Below are 18,974 nucleotides of genomic sequence, written 5' to 3'. Positions count from 1 at the left end.
CGTCCGGCTCCTGCGGGTGCCCGCGCCCCAGAGGCGACGACACCCGCACACGCGGTCGGCGGGGAACAATGAGCTCCCAGGGAGGAAGCGGAGGGCGAGCGAATTCGGAAGCCGAGGCCCCACGCGGGAAGACAGAGGCGAACGCGGCGCTCGGCGACAGCACGCGGGCGCCGCCCCGGCCCGGGCGCGCGTCCCCACCCGCCGCCGCCGCCGCCGCCAGCCCGCCGCCGCCGCCAGCCCGCCGCCGCCGAGCCCAGCGCCAGCCGCCAGCCCGCAAGGTGAGGGCGGGGGTGCGCATGCCCGAGGGCCGGCCGAAACGCGCGCGCGGGCGCGGAGAGCGTGCGCACGCGCAGAGCCCCCGCCGGCCGGCGCCCGGAGCGCGGGAGAAGCGACGGAAGCCACTGAGAGGAGCCGCACCTCGGTGAGCGCTCCCCCTTCCCCCCGGCTCCCCTCCCCTTTCTCCCGGAGTGCCTTGCGCGCGCCCGGTGGGCGGGGGGGGAGGGGAGGGGAGGCGGCGGTGGCAGCCATGTTGTTGTGAGTCTCTGTGTCTCACCCTCGGTACTTCGGTGGTTCGGAGGAGGAGGGGGAGGAGAAGGAGGAGGTGGGGTGGGGGGGAGGGAGGTAGGTGGAGAAAGAAGATCTTGCCGCCACCGAAGGCGGAGGAGGGAAGGACGGCCCAGAGCGACGCCGCCGTGTGCCCAACGGTCGGTGTCCCCGGCTGAGGCAGCGCGGCCGCAGCAGCCCCGTAAGTCAGTCGGCGTCGGCTCCGTCTCCCGGCGCTCGGGCGCCGCAGAAGCTGGCTTCCCGGGCTTTGTGCGGCGCGGGCGCGGCGGGCGCGGCTCGCAGGCGGGAGGGCGGACGGGGCCTGCGGGCAGCCGGCGACGGCCGCGGCCTGGGGCCCGCTCGCACAATGCGGGGGGAGGGGTGCCGGAAGGGGGTGTGCGCCCGGCGGCGGGGGGGCTCGGCCTCGCGCTAAGCTTCCGCCCCCGCGGCGCGGCCTCGCGGCCTCGCGGCCCTGGGGGCGGGGGGCGGGGGGGCCACCCCATCCCACCCCACCCCACGCCACGCCACGCCACGCCGCGGGGCCGGGGGTTCCAGGGGCTCCCGGGGCTCCCGGGCCCGAGCTGTCGCTTCAGCCCCCGGCCGGGGCTCCGGAGAAGTGTGCGAGTTGGAAGTGGGCGAAGGGGGAACGAGTGGGTTCATGAAAACAAGTGTGGGAATTCCCGGGGCGGGGGGCCCGAGGCCCGAGGCCCGAGGCCCGAGGCCCGAGGCCCGAGCGCGTCCGGGGAGAGCTGGCGGCAGACAGGTGTGGGTAGGAAGGAAGCGGCGGGGGCGCTCAGACTCCCTGGGTGCCGCCGCGATCCGCGAATCTCCTGTTTTTGTTGCCGCAACAGATTGAGGCCCGGCGAAAAGAGGACCCGCAACTTAAAACGAGAGAGAAAGGATGGATTATGTAGAGGCTTCAGACATTGCGGCAGCAACAGTTTTTGTTTCTGAGTTGGGTCAGGTTTGGGGATCATGGTTTACAAAGTTTTACTCCCCAACCAACGCGTGTGAAAAAGTTAGGCTGCTGCTCGCTGCTGCTGCTGCTGCTGCTGCTGCTGCTGCTGCTGAGAACGCAGCTAGGGTTAAACCCGTTTTTCTTAGCCTGGTGTTTCATTCTAACACGTATTTGAACATATATTTTTTTTTTGGTGTGGGGGGGGTTAATACCACGAATGTGTTAGGCGTAATAAGACAATCATGTCAGTTAAAATCAGGATTTCGGACTTTGAGATTTTTAACTTAAGAAAACTGTTGATAGGTTTTTTTTGTTTTTCGGTAAAGGGTTCTCCTCCCCCCCCCCCCCCCCCAGGGAGAGCTCTATTAGACGGAGGGTTTAGACGCTTAAGAGAAATGTGATGTCTGTAAAGGTATTTCAAAACGATTTAAATAAAGGGAGTTACCTAAGGATTTTAAAAGGTTGTTTACTGCTTAGATTCCGTGTTTAATAGGTGACTCTTCACCATGTGACCTAGAGTATCCGAGGATGATTTAAGGAATTCTGGCTAGGAATCCTGTTTAAAATAGAAGGACAAATATTTTTTAATTGGCATGAGCTTCTGTGCTTAGTCTTTAAATATTCTGCTTTTTGAAGATGATTTACTTCCATCTGCACAGACATCGTGAATGATGGTATTTCCCTTTTGCCTGAATGCCTTTTAAAGTTCAATTTTGGGTGAACTTAAGTTATTTACAGTTGTCTTTGGGTGTCCTGAAGGTTTTTGTGCCCAGTAAAAGTTTACACCGATTTAAAAAATTAGTTGTATTTTAGAATCCTGGTTCTTAAGCTCTTTTTTTTTTCTTACTTGTACAAGTCTGGCTATTCAATCTTCCATGTTAGATTTGCTATTAACAAACTCAAACATCTTCAAGAGAACTTAAGCTGTCTAATTTTTATACATAGTTTTCTTAATTTGAGTGGAAAGCTCTTTTAGATGTTTGAATATTTAGTAAGATTTCAACTTAAAGTCTAAATTACTGTCATGGTTGAATTGATCTTACAAGGTTGTCCACTTTAATAGACCATTTTTTCTTAGGCCTGGAGGACATAAGCTAACCCATGCAGTCTCAACAAAGATGATATTAGGATTTTGTTTCTCTTAAACCTTCCATACTTGTTTATAAATCTTTTCTGGTGGTCAGATACAATTTGTCTTCCTGCATAGGGTACTTAGCAGAAGTAACGATCAGAGATTTGGGCTAGGTGTGACATTCAAAGCCAATCTGGTCAGTGACCAGATTGTCTACTTTTTATAGACATTGACAAGATCTTCATAATTTTAAGTGGAGATTAGTTCCTATCTCCTGGACTCAAGTTCTCCATAGTTCTAATTCAGTGACCTGTAAGTTGGTTGAGTTTCTATCATAGCAAAATAGTCTGTATTTTTTTTTCTTGATCTTAAGGCAGGTTTGTTTGTTTGTTTGTTTGTTTATTTATTTATTTATTCATTCATGAGAGACGGAGAGAGAGCCAGAGACACAGGCAGAGGGAGAAGCAGGCTCCATGCAGGGAGCCTGATTCGGGACTTGATCCCTGGTCTCCAGGATCACGCCCTGGGCGGAACGAAGGCAGGCGCGCTAAACCGCTGAGCTACCCAGGGATCCCCAAGACAGGATTATTTTAAATATCTGAATATATCTCACGTGGCTTTGTCTGGCTTGTATTCACAGTTTGTGGCTGTTGTGATAGGTGTGTGATTAATATAGAAATTGTACAAATAAGTGGATAAAATGGTTTGCAATGTATTAGGTAGATTTCTCATTTCTTGCCTTTTCTAACAAGGCATTATAAACAGTCTGACTTCTTGTTATCCCACTTCTTCACTCTTGCCTGATGAATTTGTAGGAAGGAACTGGTGGAGAATATGGCTTAGCCTCCTTCCTCTCTTTTTCTTTGGAAGTCTGCCCCCTGCAGAAAGCACTTTGTTCTGCTTCTTGAGGTCACCATGATAGATAGACTCTGCCCCTCTTTGGAGGACCATCAGTTGTCCAGTACTATCTGTGACTGGGTTAGGATAATTAAGGGGTGTGGTGGTAGGAACCCAACTGGCCTTGTCTAAATTAGTGGTTCCATTGTAGCTTGATCAGTAATAAAGGAGATAATTTGGATTGCTCTCAGTCTAGTTTCTGTGTTTCTCACTTTTGAATTCTGACTTGGTGGAAAAAGTTTTCCTTCAAACCTTGTCATTTAGAAGCTAATATTTTAGTAATTTTTATATTTAGGAATTTAGATGAATATAGATAGAAGATATTTTTCACTTAAAATGTATTGCTTTTGTAGTGGGAGAAGTGAATTTACAGAGCTATAACTTTGAAACCTTTCCAATGAAACAGTATAAAATTACTAGATAGGTTCATGGTAAATGCTTGTATCTTCTCAGAGTTTCAGGTAGCAGTATGTTTACAGACATAAGGTTAATGTATTTTTTTCTTAATGACTTTTTCGTCCAAGAACTCAAAAGATCCAATTTCTTTATAAATGAAAAATTAAGACTTGCCTAATTAAGCACAGTGTCGCCTTCTAGAGAGTCATTTAATTCTTAATGAAATTGTGGACATTTTTATCTTTCACTGATCTTTTTCTTTTTTTTTTTTTTAATTTTTTTTATTTATTTATGATAGGCACACAGTGAGAGAGAGAGAGAGAGAGAGAGAGAGAGAGGCAGAGACACAGGCAGAGGGAGAAGCAGGCTCCATGCACCGGGAGCCCGACGTGGGATTCGATCCCGGGTCCCCAGGATCGCGCCCTGGGCCAAAGGCAGGCGCCAAACCGCTGCGCCACCCAGGGATCCCCCACTGATCTTTTTCTTAAATGAAAAGTTTTATTTGATCCTTGCCTGGCTCCTTTCTGTATTTTTACTAAAGTGCTTTAAAGAATTAAAAAAGTATCGGTTATTAAGCACATTGGTAAAATCACCTTCTTGTTTTAAAGATTTTGTTTATTTATTCATGAGACACACACAGAGAGAGGCAGAGACACAGGCAGAAGGAGAAGCAGGCTCTCCACGGGGAGCCTGATGCAGGACTCGATTTCAGGACCCCAGGATCATGACCTCAGCCAAAGACAGACACTCAACCCCAGTGCCTTGAAATCAGTTTCTTTAGTATATTTTATCACTGCAAGTTTAACTCTATAATCTCATCCATTTTTAGTTTATGTATTACAGATTTTTACTTCTTACTCATTTAATTTTTCTCTTTTAGAGAAATAGAAGATGTCGGAATAGAATACCAGAAAACATACAAATGTGTACACCTTATGTAGATTATCCCAGGATTTCACTGTAGCTGCCAAGTACAGAAAAGAGGAAGAAATGTGAAGGGAGAAGGAGTAGTTGGGATGTCAGAATACTTTGACTGCGACAGGAGAGGGGAAAAAAAAAAGTCATTATCCCTACCTAAGGCAAAAGGTATAATTTGAACCACAAAACCTCCACAAAAATCTGCTTCCTGGAAGTGATTCGGTGAAATTGGCTATAAAATGACCCTACACAACCACCTATTCAACACCTGCTCAGGAGAATAAAACCTGCAACTGACTGCCAGAGTATATAAGAAATGGTGTGTGGCAGGGAATGGGGTAGAAAAGGCTCTTTTTAGACATCTTGTAGTCCTTTAAAAAAAATCACTAAGTTTGTAGAGAATCTAGTTTGAGGGCAAATCTTGGTAATTTTTTTTTTTTTTAACGTCTGTTTGAGGGAATGAGAGCACATGTTAGAGCAGGGACGGGGCAGAGAGAATCCTCAAGTGGACTCTCCATTGAGCTGCGAGCCCAATGCAGTGCTCTATCCCAGGACCCTGAGATCATGACCTGAGCCAAAATTAAGAGTTGGCATTTCACTCACTGAGCCACCCCAAATCTGTGATTTCTATTGTAGTGGACATCTCATGTTAAGAGTAGCAGTTTTAGATGTCAAAGTGGTGATCTGTGGTTTTAGGCACTGTTTTTGAATAGCTTATTAGGGATCAGTAGAATATCGTCTTGATTGTGTAAGATGCCACTGGTTTATTCATTCAGGCATTAAACAAAGTAAATGAGTAGTAGAGACAAGTTGACCCTAAGTGTAGGTCTCTGCTAGATAGTCAAATAAGGCGAATTGTAGGTAGAGAAAAATATAGATGGTTCTTATTTTGATAAATACCAAAAGTTGTATACAGGTAGAAGCTACTTGTGTTTTCCATTTTGGTGACCAGGTCATTTATTAACATCTATTTAGTATTTTATCAGCATTTTTAGTTTGACTAAATGCAAAATATTAAGTTTTCTCTAGTACAAAGTGAATCTTTAAAACTGGTCAACATACGGGATCCCTGGGTGGCGCAGCGGTTTAGCGCCTGCCTTTGGCCCAGGGCGCGATCCTGAAGACCCGGGATCGAATCCCATGTCAGGCTCCTGGTACATGGAGCCTGCTTCTCTCTCTGCCCATGTCTGCCCCCCCCCCTCTCTCTCTCTCTCTCTCTCTCTGTGTGTGTGACTATCATAAATTAAAAAAATAAATAAATAAATAAATAAAAATAAAAAAAAGATTATCAAACATTCCAAATTAAAAAAAAAAACTGGTCAACATAAACAAGATTTGAAGTTTTGAGAAGGTGAAAGCTACCAGGTTTTCCTTGTAGATGTTTTCTTGGACCACCTTGCTGTTGAAGTGTAAAAGATTACTGAAAAGGGATCCAAGGGAAAGCCTTATGTGCCTTCATTTAATCTGATTTACTTTGCTCCTACACTAGCAGAAATGGGAGTACTCTATCTAGGAACTTGCTAAAGATAAATTGTTTGCTAATTTTTTTTAAAAGATTTTATTGATTTATTCTTGAGACATACACACAAAGAGGCAGAGATATAGGCGGAGGGAGAAGCAGGCTCCCTACAGAGAACCCGATGTGGACTCCGTCCCAGGACCCTGTCACAGGACCCTGGCAGACACTCAACCACTGAGCCACCCAGGCGTCCCTTGCTAATTTTTATTGTAAGTCTGGTTGAGAAGATACTCATGGAATATTATTTGAGAAACATTTAGTTGTTACTCTGGATATTCTAAGTTGTATCTTTTTTTTTTTTTTAAGATTTTATTTTATTTATTCATGAGAGGCACAGAGAGAGAGATGCAAAGTCACAGGCAGAGGGAGAAGCAGGCTCCCCACTGGTAGCCCAATGGGGGGGGGTATCACACCCCCCCCCCCAAAGGCGGGGCTAAACTGGGCTGCCCTCTAAGTTGTATCTTCTCATCAAGGTAGACTACCAGAAACTTGCATGCATTTTTTTGTTTTGTAGGCCTATGATGTGCCAGACTTTCTTTAGATAATGGTGATACCAGATCCCTGTTATTAAGGAGTTTACAGCAAAGGGAAGAGTAAGATGATTAAACTTGTGATTGCAGTGTAGTACACTGAGTGCCACACATACGGTGTTAATAAGTGCTGTGGACTCAACACAGGTAAAACATCTTAGGGGTCAGGAAGAGCTTTCTGCATGAGATAAAGTTACATTTAAAAAGACTTGGAGAGGGGATCCCTGGGTAGCTCAGCGGTTTGGCGCCTGCCTTTGGCCCAGGGCTCAATCCTGGAGTCCCGGGATCGAGTTCCGCATCAGGCTCCTGGCTCAGAAGCCTGCTTCTCCCTCTGCCTGTGTCTCTCCCTCTCTCTCTCTCTCTATCATGAATAAATAAATAAATGAATAAATCTTTAAAAAAAAATAAAAAGACTTGGAGAGGGGCATCTTGCTGGCTCGGTCATAGAGCATGGAACTCTTGATCTCAGGGTTGTGAGTTCAAGCTCCATGTTGAGCATGAGCTTACTTAAAAAAAAAAAAAAAGAGTTGGTAGAAATTGATTTGGTCAAGAGATAAATGAATTGGCATTCAGCCAGAGGGATTAGTATGGATAGTGACCCTGATGGGGGAGAATGGCAGAACCTGATGTGGAGGTAGGGAAAATTGAAAAGATGACTGGATAGGGGCACGGGCACCTGGGTGTCTTAGTCGGCTAGGCATCTGCCTTGAGTTCCTGCTCAGTGGGGAGCCTGCTTCTCCCTTTCTCTGCCTGCTGCCTCCCCTGCTTGTGTACACATGCTCTCTTTCTCTGTCAGATAGATAAAACCTTTAAAAAAAGAAAAGATATGACTGGAGAAATAAGTAGGGGGAACCATAACATATTTAAAGGCTTTTTCTGATTTGGATAATCCTGAAAGACTTTGGATATCCAAGAGTATAACCTGGGAAGATTTAGACCACATTGTCCTGAAACCCTTACAGAATTAATTGTGGAATTAGTTTCCCGGGACTGTGTTACAAGTTAGGTGCATGGCTTTCCTTGAGGGACTAACTACAAAAAATAAGATTATGAAACTTTGCATATGTTGAGAGAATGGTGTGAGATTTTCTATTATAATTCTGTGTCCTCTATAGTATCCTATATAAGAAATTTCTTTGAAAGTTTAATGCTAGAAATAAGGTTGTGTATGAGGAATTATTGGTATGATTTTTTTCTGTGGATTATGAGAACTTTATGTAATTCATTGTGTTTTCTCCCTTTTTATCTCTATCTTCAGAAGTTAATCTTAGAGTTCACTTAATATTTGCTTTGTTATGTTCCTAAGATTAGTTTTTGTTTTACTGTGTGTATTTCCTATGAATACTTCATGTACCTTTCAAAAATTTTTATTTAAGGAGTACTTGGTAGCTCAGTTGGTTAAGCATCTGAAGGGTCTGGCTCTTGTTTTCTGCTCAGGTGACTTCAAGGATTGTGACTTCAAGCTCACACTGGGCATGGAGCCTACTTAAAAAAATTTTTTTTAAAGATTTAAATGCATATAAAACAAATTTCATTTAAATTCTACACAATAGGGGATCCCTGGGTGGCTCAGTGGTTTGGCGCCTGCCTTTGGCCCAGGGGGTGATCCTGGAGTCCCGGGATCGAGTCCCGCATCGGGCTCCCCGCATGGAGCCTGCTTCTCCCTCTTCCTGTGTCTCTGCCTCTCTCTCTGTGTCTATAATTGTTGTCTATAACAAACATATTTACTTATTTATTCATTCATTTATTTCTACACAATATTTCTTCCAGGCCCCCCCTTTTTTTCTTTTTGGTATATAACTTAATAGTCCTGGAAACTAACAGATTTGGCTTCTCTTTTCAGGCTCTGTAGCCCAAGGTGTGTGTGGTAAGTAATCTCTACACTCAGTTTGGAACTGCACATCCTGGGTCTAGTCACATGCTCTTCTGAGCCAGCCAGGCGGCCTGGATACATTTGTTGTTGTTTTATAAATAACAACTTAGAAAGTTTTTTAAAATTTCAACTTTTTGGGCACCTGGGTGGCTCAGTGGTTGAGTGTCTGCCTTTGGCTCAGGTTGTGATCCTGGGGTCCTGGGATCGTGTCCTGCATCAATCAGGTTCCCCACAGGGAGCCTGCTTCTCCCTTTGCCTGTGTCTGCTTCTCTCTGTGTCTCTCATGAATAAATAAGTAAATGCATAATCTTAAAACACACAAAACAAAAATGGGATTATATGATACACCTTAGGCAACTTGGTGTTTTTATTTAATATCCTGAACATTTTACTGTATTTGTACATAAAACTTCAATAACTTGTAACAATCAGTGCAGATTTTAATTTTGTTAAACCATTTTTCTGTTGCTAAGTTTGTTCAATTATTTCATTTAAATTCAATTAATGTATAGTGTTATTAGTTTCAGAAGTACATTGTTCAATTCTTATTTTTGAACCACTGCAAGCAATGCTGCAGTAAATGTTATGCAGTTCATTCTTTTCATGTTGGTGCTGTTTATGTAAGGTAAATTCTCAAAAGAAATTCCTGTGTTAGAGGATTGTATATTGATTTTTTAAACAAGAAAATATTCCCTCATTGTGGTAGGTCCTTAATACTCTTGAAAGCACTTATATTTTAATTTCGTATATTTCATTTTTCACAATAATCCTGTGAAGGAGGCATATTCTCATTTGCAAATGGGAAAACAGGACCAGTGTTAGTGTTTTGAGTTCATTCACCTAGTTTGGGACGAACATGAAACTATATTCAAGATCTTTTTATTCAGATTCATCTGTTATACTGTGATCATTCGATCCAAAATTTTTTATTTGGAAAACCAGTATGGTATTTGTGGATATATTCCTTAGCTATAGGTGATTCGGTGACGTTGTAAGGGTTATATAAGTGGGATCTGAGTGTACAGTTTTAAACCTTCTACCTAGATTCTGATGCACCCTGAGGTTGTGAACCAGTGACCTTAAAATTGGGGTGTTCATATCCTTGAGGATTGCGTAAAGAATTTCCAAAACGAGGGATGCCTGAATGGCTCAGCGGTTGAGCGTCTGCCTTTGGCTCAGGACATGATCCCTGAGTCCTGGGATCGAGTTCCACGTCAGGCTTCCTACATGGAGCCTGCTTCTTTCTCTGCCTCTCTCTTTCTCTGTGTCTCATGAATAAATAGAATCTTAAAAAAAAAAAAAAGAATTTCTAAAACATTAGCACATTTACTTTTCTGGGAATCAGTTAACAGATCCTCCTTATATATGCTAAGAAAGGCATACCTCTGATCCTTCCCAAATCCTAATGTGGTATGTTATACTGATGGGTAAACCTTCAGGACACAAACTTAAAGTTAGTGTCCTTTAGGGATTAATCTTATTTAGTCTTTTTTTTAATTCATGAGAGACACACAGAGAGAGAGGCAGAGACATAGGCAAAGAGAAAAGCAGGCTCCATGCAGGGAGCCCGATGTGGGACTCAATCCCAGGTCTCCAGGATCACGCCCTGGACCAAAGGCAGGTACGAAACCACTGAGCCACCCAGGCGTCCCAGTCTCATTTAGACTTAATTCACTCACATTGCTGTTAGGAATGAAATTTAGCATAGAACTGTAGTATTTTGCCTTCTACTGGGAATTCAGGTAAGTGATAGTCTTGAGCGATAGAAGTAATGGCAGATTAAAAAAAAAAAAGTCATATGGGGTGCCTAGGGGGCTCAGTCTGTTGAGCAACCGACTCGGTTTCAGCTCAGGTTATGACCTCATGGTCTTGGGTAGAGCCCATGTGGGGCTCCATGCTCAGTAGGGAGCCTGCTTAATAAGTTCTCCCTCTCATGCATGTGCTCTCTCAAAAGAAAGCTTTTTTTCTTTTAATTTTAAAGATTTATTTATTTGAGAGGGAGCTTGCAAGTGGTGAGTTGGGGTGAGAGGAGAGGGAGAGAATCATAAGCTGATTCCCACACTGAGCATGGCTCTGTCTCAGGAGTCGGTGCCTTTTTTTTTTTTTTTTTTTAAGATTTCATTTATTCAGGAGAGACAGAGAGGCAGAGACACGGGCAGAGAGAAGTAGGCTCCACACAGGGAGCCCGGTGTGGGACTTGATCCTGGGGCTCCAGGATCACCCAGGCGTCTCTTCAAGAGTTGGTGCTTAACCAACTGAGCCACACAGGTACCCCAAAATAAATAAATCTTTAAAATAAAATAAAATAACAATTCTTGTCTTCTTTCTTAAGCTTTTGTCAAAGAATACTTACCAAGCAGAAACAATATTATGTATGAAATACTTTGAAAACTAGAAATACGTAAACCATGTTTATCATAGTATACTGTCAAATACATTGAGGAGTTTAAAAGGTATAATTTGGTTGGTTCCCCCCCCCCTTTTTTTTTAACACTTTGAGGAATATATCAAAGAAAAAGGTAGAACTAATCTAGATGAAGTGGTTACAAAACTAAGCGTTAGCTACATAAGTACAATCCCTTTAAATCAAGTGATGAGAAAAATACTTAGAACTATATTTTAGATTTTGCTTTTTAAAACCCAAAGTGCCACGAAGTGTATAGCTAGAAATATTTACTACAGTAGGTATTGGGTATACATGTAAATCCCTTTATAGTGCCTTAAAAACCCTTAGAAGTTTACCAATAAGAAAGAGCAGAATATTTTTCTTTTAAGTGATGCCTAGTTTATGGAAAAGATGTTTTTCTGGTGTGTTTCTTTGCAAGTCATACATAGCTCATGTATAGGTATACTTACAAAATACTTGAGCACAGGGACACCTGGGTGGCTCAGCGATTGAGCGGGTGGCTCAGCGATTGAGCGTCTGCCTTGGGCTCGGCATGATCCTGGGTCCTGGGATCGAGTTCCACATTGGGCTCCCTCCATAGAGCCTGCTTCTCTCTCTGCCTATGTCTCTGCCTCTCTGTCTCTCATGAATAAATAAATAAAAATCTTAAAAAAAATTACTTAAAAATAAAGGCCATTGATTTCCAAGCTGACTTGATTACAAGAACTATATCAATGTGTTTAGTGATTCCCAGCATGTATATATTTTAAATATTTTCAGAGATAAGTAATGACTGGGAAACACTTGAGTAAATAATTATAAAATATAAAACAAAAATCACGCATACCCTTTTCCCAGATGTGACCACTAATAACAATTAAGTGTCACAGTTTCTAATGGTTTTCCGTTTATACAATATGTATGTTTTTATTTTGTTTTTACAAAAGTTGGATGATGCACTGCTTTTAACCTTGCCTTTTCACTTATATCCGGGATTTCCCCCACCACATATGTCTAAATACATTTATCTCACGCTTTTTTTTTTTTTAATCTCACGCTTTTAAATAGATTCATAGTTGATAATGTTAACCGTTTCCCTCTCTCCCTATCCCTATTACACTATGCCTTACTGTTCTTCCTTTGAACCCTTGCCTCATTTCATGGAACACTGGTGTAACCAGAATAGCTTACATAACTGTGTTAATGTTTTTTCTACCCTTATTCTGATATAGAGAAGTTTTGTGGGTTTTTTTTTCTTTTCTTTTTTTTTCTATGATACGGAGAAGTTTTAAAGTCTAACAGGAAATATGATGTTATTAATAATTGATGAAAATACCAACTAAATGCCATGGGAATTAAGAAAAAGATTGTTTGGGGGTGGGTTTTGATGGAGAAAGTGGCATTTGAGCCAAACTTTGAGTTTGTATTATTTACATATAAAGAGATAAGTGTCAAAGGCCTGTCCAGGGAACTGGAATAGTGTAAGCAAAAGGATGATGGGCATGGTGGCAGCTTTAAGAGAGTTGTAGAATTAACATATATGCTGAATATTGGTTTATGTTTGGTTGGTATAGAAAAGCGCATGGAGCCTTTGGAGTCTTGACAGTATAAAGTCTGCCATTTTAGTAGTTTTGTTTATTAGGATATGGAAATTGGCCACAGTTTCCTTATTTGTAAAATAAGAATACAGTACTTACTTTGCTGGATAGTAATAAGAATTAGATATTATGTGCCTAGCACAATCTCTGGCATGACATTGAGTGTTAAATTAATTTTGTTCCCTGGAGGTGCCTGAGTGGCTCCACTGAACATCATCTGACTCTTGATTTCAACTCAGGTCGTGATCTCAGGGTTGTGATGATATCCAGCCCCTTGTTGGGTTCTGTGCTCAGGAGGGAGTCTACTTGAAATTCTCTCCTTCTCTGCACATGCATGTGTGCTCACTCTCTCTCAAAAAAATCTTTTTAAAAAAAAAAGATTCTCTGAGGGGATGGTGTGTGATAAAAATTGGTCCGAAGAGGTTTGTGCTTATTTGGAAATCAGTTTTTTTGGGAAAAAAATTTCATGTGCCACTTGTCAGAAATATGGTTGATGAAGTAATAAATGATAACCAAGTTATACAATAGCTTGGATCCTAAGTCAGTTAATGTAGCAAGTATATAAATTTTTTTTTAAAAAAGGGGGAGTGGTTTCAAATTGTATTTACCCCTGAAGACCCAGCTTGAATACTACCCTGTTTCACATGGTCTTGTCACATTGTTTTTTGTATATGTGTGTGTGTGTATATATATACACACATATATATGTATGTATTTATATATATATAAAATTTATAAAATTAAACTTTGTTAGGAGGATATTCAAACAGGTAGAATAATACATTGCATCCTCAGGTATCTATCACTGATATTCAACCTTGTATGAAATATTTTACGTTCTTAAAAAGAGTATTTTAAAGCAAATCCCAGACAGCAGGCCAGCTTAAGGATAAATTCTGCGGGGTGCCTGGGTAGCTCAGTTAGTTAAGCATCTGACTCTTGATCTCACCTCAGGTCTTGATCTCAGGGTGGTGAATTCAAGCCTCTCATTGGGCTCCAGGGTGGATATATATAAATTCTCTTACTGATGAGGACTTATTAAAATATACAATCCTCTTGCTGCTATTACCACTAACAAAATTTGTGAATATCATAATGCACATTCTGTATGTAGATTTCTCTGATTTTCTGAAAAAAGCTTTTTTTTTTTTTTTTTTTTAGGATTTTATTTATTCATGAGAGACAGAGACATAGGCAGAGGGAGAAGTAGGCTCCCTGCAAGGAGCCTGATACAGGACTATCCCACTTCCCTGGGGAGCACGACGTGAGCCAAAGGTAGACGCTTAACCACTGAGCCACCCAGGTGCCCCGAAACCAGTATTTAGATCTAGTGATTTTATCACACAGATGGAGGTTTTGTGGATTGTTCTTTATTTCGAGACCATAATTTTTCATAGGTGGTGGTACTGTTTGATATTTTGTCATGGGGCATAAAACTGTTGGCTTTACTTTTAAGATCATACCATATTAAATCACAATAAATGTTAATTTAGAAATAATTGCTTTTCGGGGGCTCATTTAATAATATATCTTTGAGGGGCAGCCTGGGTGGCTCAGCGGTTTAGCGCTGCCTTCAGCCCAGGGCCTGATCTTGGAGAGTGAGTCCCACGTCGGGCTCCCTGCATGGAGCCTGCTTCTTCCTCTGCCTGTGTGTCTGCTTCTCTCTCTCTCCTTTCTCTCTCTCCTTAATAAATAAATAAAATATTTTAAAAAATATATCTTTGACATTTCACATCTATTCTTTGACTTATTAGAGTCACTTTATGTTATCAGTCTTTTCAGGCATGTCATCTTCACTTCCACCTAAGATACCTGATTTGCTTCTCTCGGGTGTTACCTAAAAGTACCAAAAACTAAGATTGATTGAGGCTGATTTAGTTTGGAGATTTTAAGTAGTATTTCATTTTTCAAAATAAAAAATTTCCTTAACCAGTGTTTTATTTCTCAAAATAAAACGAGAGAATGCTTTGTAAAAACAAGGGACTTCATAAGGGCTCAGATACATGGTAATTCTCCTTTGAGAGAATTCTAAGGGGGAAAAACATCTTGCCTCATATTTGCATATATGTAAGTTAAATACTTAATCCTATTCTGCCTCTTTGAGAATATGTTCTATGAGATTTAACCTCAGAGAACTAAAGCAGTCTTGCATGGAAATACTTGGTAAATTTGCATTTAATATCTAAATGCTGATGTTGGAATAACTTAATTTCTAATCTTATTAGAAGATTTGAGGTAGGGTCTTTGAAGATTTCTGGTTTCTGGGAGTGTATATTGACACTTGTGTATATGTGCCAAATTTAATTTAATAATGTGGAAAAAAAATAAAACGTAAAACAATACAGTTGAGTCAGTAATACTGTTTATGTTGGCAAAACAAGCATTATATAATTACTCCATGAAGTATGTAGACAAACAGCAAATATCAACAAATGTTGATGGGGTTCTTGACTCAACTACTAGCTAAGTGACTTGTCCAACACAACTAGAAAAGTATATGATTCAAGGGAAACAAAAGCAAAAATGAACTTATTGGGATTTCATCAAGATAAAAAGGCTTTGGCACAAGGAAACAAAACTAAAAGGCAGCCTTCAGAACGGAGAAGGTATTTACAAATGAACGGTTAGTATCCACAATCTATGAAGAACTTCTCAAATTCAACACCCAGAAAACAAATAATCCAGTTAAGAAATGGGCAGAAGACATAAATACACACTTTTCCAAAGGAGACATCAAGGTGGCCAACAGACACATGCAACGAGGCCCAGCATCACTCATTGTCAGGGAAATATAAATAAAAAAACCACGATGAGATCCCAACCGTAACACCTGTCAGGGTGGCTAAAATTAAGCAGTCTTTTTTTTTTCTTTAAGATTTTTTTTTAAATTTTTATTTATTTATGATAGTCACATAGAGAGAACACGAGAGAGAGAGAGAGAGAGAGAGGCAGAGTACACAGGCAGAGGGAGAAGCAGGTTCCACACAGGGAGTGTGATGTGGGACTCGATCCCTGGACTCCAGGATCATGCCCTGGGCCAAAGGCAGGCGCCAAACCACTGAGCCATCCAGGGTTCCCAGGGTGGCTAAAATTAATACAAGGAACAGCAGATGTTGGCGAGGATGCACCCTCTTGCAGACTGTTGGGAATGCCAACTGGTACAGTCACTGGAAAACAGTATGGAGGTACTGCAAAAAAGCTAAAAATAGAACTACCCTGTGATCCAGCAATTGCGCTACTAGCTGTTTACCCAAAGGATACAAAAATACAGATTCGAAGGGGTACATGCACCCTAGCGTGTATTGCAGCATTATCAACAATACCCATGCTCTGGAAAGAACCCAAATGTCCATCTACAAATGAATAGATAAAGCAGATATGGTGTGTGTGTGTATACACACACACACACACACACACACAATGAAATATTACTCAACCATCAGAGAAAATGAAATCTTACATTAGCAATGATATGGATGGAGCTAGAGTGTATTATGCTAAGTAAAATAAGTCCAAGAAAGACAAACACCATATAATTCCAGAGGTGGAATTTAAGAAACAAAACAGATGAACATATGGGAGGGGGGCAAAGGGGGAAACAAACCGTTAGAGAGTCTTAGAGTCTTAATGATAAAGAAACTGAGAGTTGATGGAGGGTGATGGGTATTAAGGAGGGCACTTGTTAATGAGCACTGGGTGTTGTATGTAAGTGATGAATCACTGAATTCTCCTTAAAACTAATATTTCACTGCATGGTAACTAATTAGAATTTAAATTTAAAATTTTTTTTTTAATTTTTTATTTTATGATAGTCACACAGAGAGAGAGAGAGAGGGGCAGAGACACAGGCAGAGGGAGAAGCAGGCTCCATGCACCGGGAGCCCGACGTGGGATTCGATCCCGGGTCTCCAGGATCGCGCCCTGGGCCAAAGGCAGGCGCCAAACCGCTGCGCCACCCAGGGATCCCAGATTTAAAAAATTTTTGTAGGGGATCCCTCGGTGGCTCAGCGGTGTAGCACCTGCCTTTGGCCCAGGGCGTGATTCTGGAGTCCCGGGATCGAATCCTGTGTCGGGCTCCCTGCATGGAGCCTGCTTCTCCCTCTGCCTGTGTCTCTGCCTCTCTCTCTCTCTGTCTCGTGAATAAATAAATAAAATCTTTAAAAAAAAATTTTTTTGTAAGCTTCAAAATGAAAGTTATACTTAGTGAAACACACACAAGAAAAGTGTATGATTCCATTCATGCCCCCAGAAGAAGTAAATTACTGGGTGTTAAGGGTGATTAGTAGAAACTTTGCAAGGTTAAATCTTTGAAGGCTAATCATCTACTACAAATACTCAAGACTGGATTTAGGTTTACCTTTGTCATGGGTAAGAAACAGATTAGTTGGCAAATTTGCATAAGTGGTTTAATATGCTGAAGAAATATCCTGTTTGTTTGCAATGGATACCGCTAATGCTCACTGATTATGTTCATTAAAAACAATCCAAGGAGGATGACTACCAAGAATATTTCATAAGCAGCTTATTGCAGCTAAGTTACTTTTTGTAATGGCTTATATTTAAGTTTTCCTGTAATTGTGTGTTTTTGTAATTGATGCACAAGATAGCAGTAGCCTTCAGGTCCTTATAGGACTAATAGGAAAAGTACTGGAAGTTACTATCATTTTATGTTGATAAATGTATTCAGTGTTATAGAAAGTCTGATGAAGGGTAGTCCGGGTGGCTCAGTGGTTTAGCGCCGCCTTTAGCCCAGGGTGTGATCCTGGACACCCCGGGATCGAGTCCCATGTTGGGCTCCCTGCGTGGAGCCTGCTTCTCCCTCTGCCTGTGTCTCTGCCTCTCTCTCCCTCTTTCTTTCTGTGTCTCTCATGAATAAATAAATAAAATCTTTTTAAAAAGTCTGAGGAAGAGCCTTGTTCACTGTCTTCATTAAAATGGACATTATGTATTACTATATGTGAAGGTATTTCTAAGCAGTTACTATCCAGGTATTTGATAAGATCTGAATTCGCATTTCATATAATAAAAAAGGATTATTTTTCATTCATTATACATTGAGCATTTACAGTGTCTAAGTCACAGTTCCTAGCTTCTTTAACCCCAGAGCTTAATTTCTACTGTGGCCTTAAAATAGAACTAATTATAATACTATGAAAATGTGATTAGTGTCATATAGAAGTAGAAAGTGCTTTGGTACCATTTATTATAGCTCTAAGTGGTTTCCCCCAATTTTTTTTTTTACAGTAAGCATATGGAGAGGAATTGGATCAAATGTCTGAGAAAAATTAGTACTCTTAATGATACAAATATACATATTAATGCATATTCTTGGTTCTTTACACAAACTTGTAAACCTTTTGAATTATATTTGTTAATTGTTAGTAAATATGAAAACTTAGAACTTAACCAAGTTGTTATTTGAGGTGCTTTATCTGTTTTTCTCATATAATTAGTAAGTGTTGCCTACAAAAAGTTGACTAATGCTATTACATTTTATTTATTTTTTGCTATTACATTTTAGAATTTAATGAAACACTTTGATTTTAGGAAACAATCAACCTCAAAAACTACTATTTTTTAATTCAAACTTACCTCAAGATTACACAGGATGTTGGCAATAGATAATGTTCTATTATATATCTTCTATGTGAGCCAATTCCAGTTATTAAATAATACTGGGGGAGTTTCATGGCTTAATGATGCAAACAAAAAAAATTTGCAGACAGACTTTATACCCCAAACAGTGCTGTGTACTATAACTCTTGGATACGTTTTTGTTTTTGTTTTTTAATATTTATTAGAGACAGGCAGAGACATAGAGAAGCAGGCTCCATGCAGGGAGCCTGATGGGGTACTCCATCCCAGGACTTCATCAAGCAGATCCCTGAACTTCCATCAAGCCCTGGGCGGAAGAAACGCTCAACCGCCAGCCACCCAGGCATCCCTCTTGGATACATTTTATTCCAGTTAACAAGTCAATTCAATATTCTGTACCTGGATGCTAGATACATACTCTGTTGCTTCTTAGAAGAACTAAAGTGTTCTTTCTTCCTAAGATCTAACCATTTGGATAAAGTCCTTAAATTCATGTCCACTTTCTTTTTCCCTTGCCACCAGATGATACCAACATTTGTAACTGCATAGGACATAGTAGATTTGCATTTCCCAAAAAATTTGGAGTCTTATTGGTATATGTGCGACCCCCACCATCTCAACTTTGTAATAACTAATACGGAGATTACTGGCTTGAGAGTTTGTGTTTACCTTCTATCCTGTTGTTTTGC

The 18,974-nt window shown here is 41.1% G+C and overlaps 1 protein-coding gene across 8 annotated transcripts in view; it reads left to right on the top strand.

The window, feature by feature from the left end:
* The first annotated feature begins 343 nt into the window (after positions 1-343).
* PUM2 (pumilio RNA binding family member 2) overlaps positions 344-18,974 on the top strand; it is a 95,576-nt gene continuing 76,945 nt past the window's right edge. For 5 of the 8 annotated variants that reach the window (XM_055327445.1, XM_055327443.1, XM_055327441.1 and 2 more), the window contains exon 1: positions 626-745. The gene's annotated coding sequence lies outside the window, so the exon portion shown is untranslated. Of the gene's footprint in view, positions 422-625; positions 746-8,676; positions 8,701-13,851; positions 13,966-18,974 lie in introns of those variants that run through there. The other 3 variants (XM_055327440.1, XM_055327438.1, XM_055327439.1) reach the window with 3 other exon arrangements.

Source organism: Nyctereutes procyonoides, unplaced genomic scaffold (genome assembly GCF_905146905.1).
Source record: "Nyctereutes procyonoides isolate TBG_1078 unplaced genomic scaffold, NYPRO_anot_genome, whole genome shotgun sequence".
In the NCBI taxonomy this organism is placed as follows: domain Eukaryota; kingdom Metazoa; phylum Chordata; class Mammalia; order Carnivora; family Canidae; genus Nyctereutes; species Nyctereutes procyonoides.
Note: the sequence above shows the minus strand (reverse complement) of the source record. Positions and strands in the feature narration are given on the sequence as shown.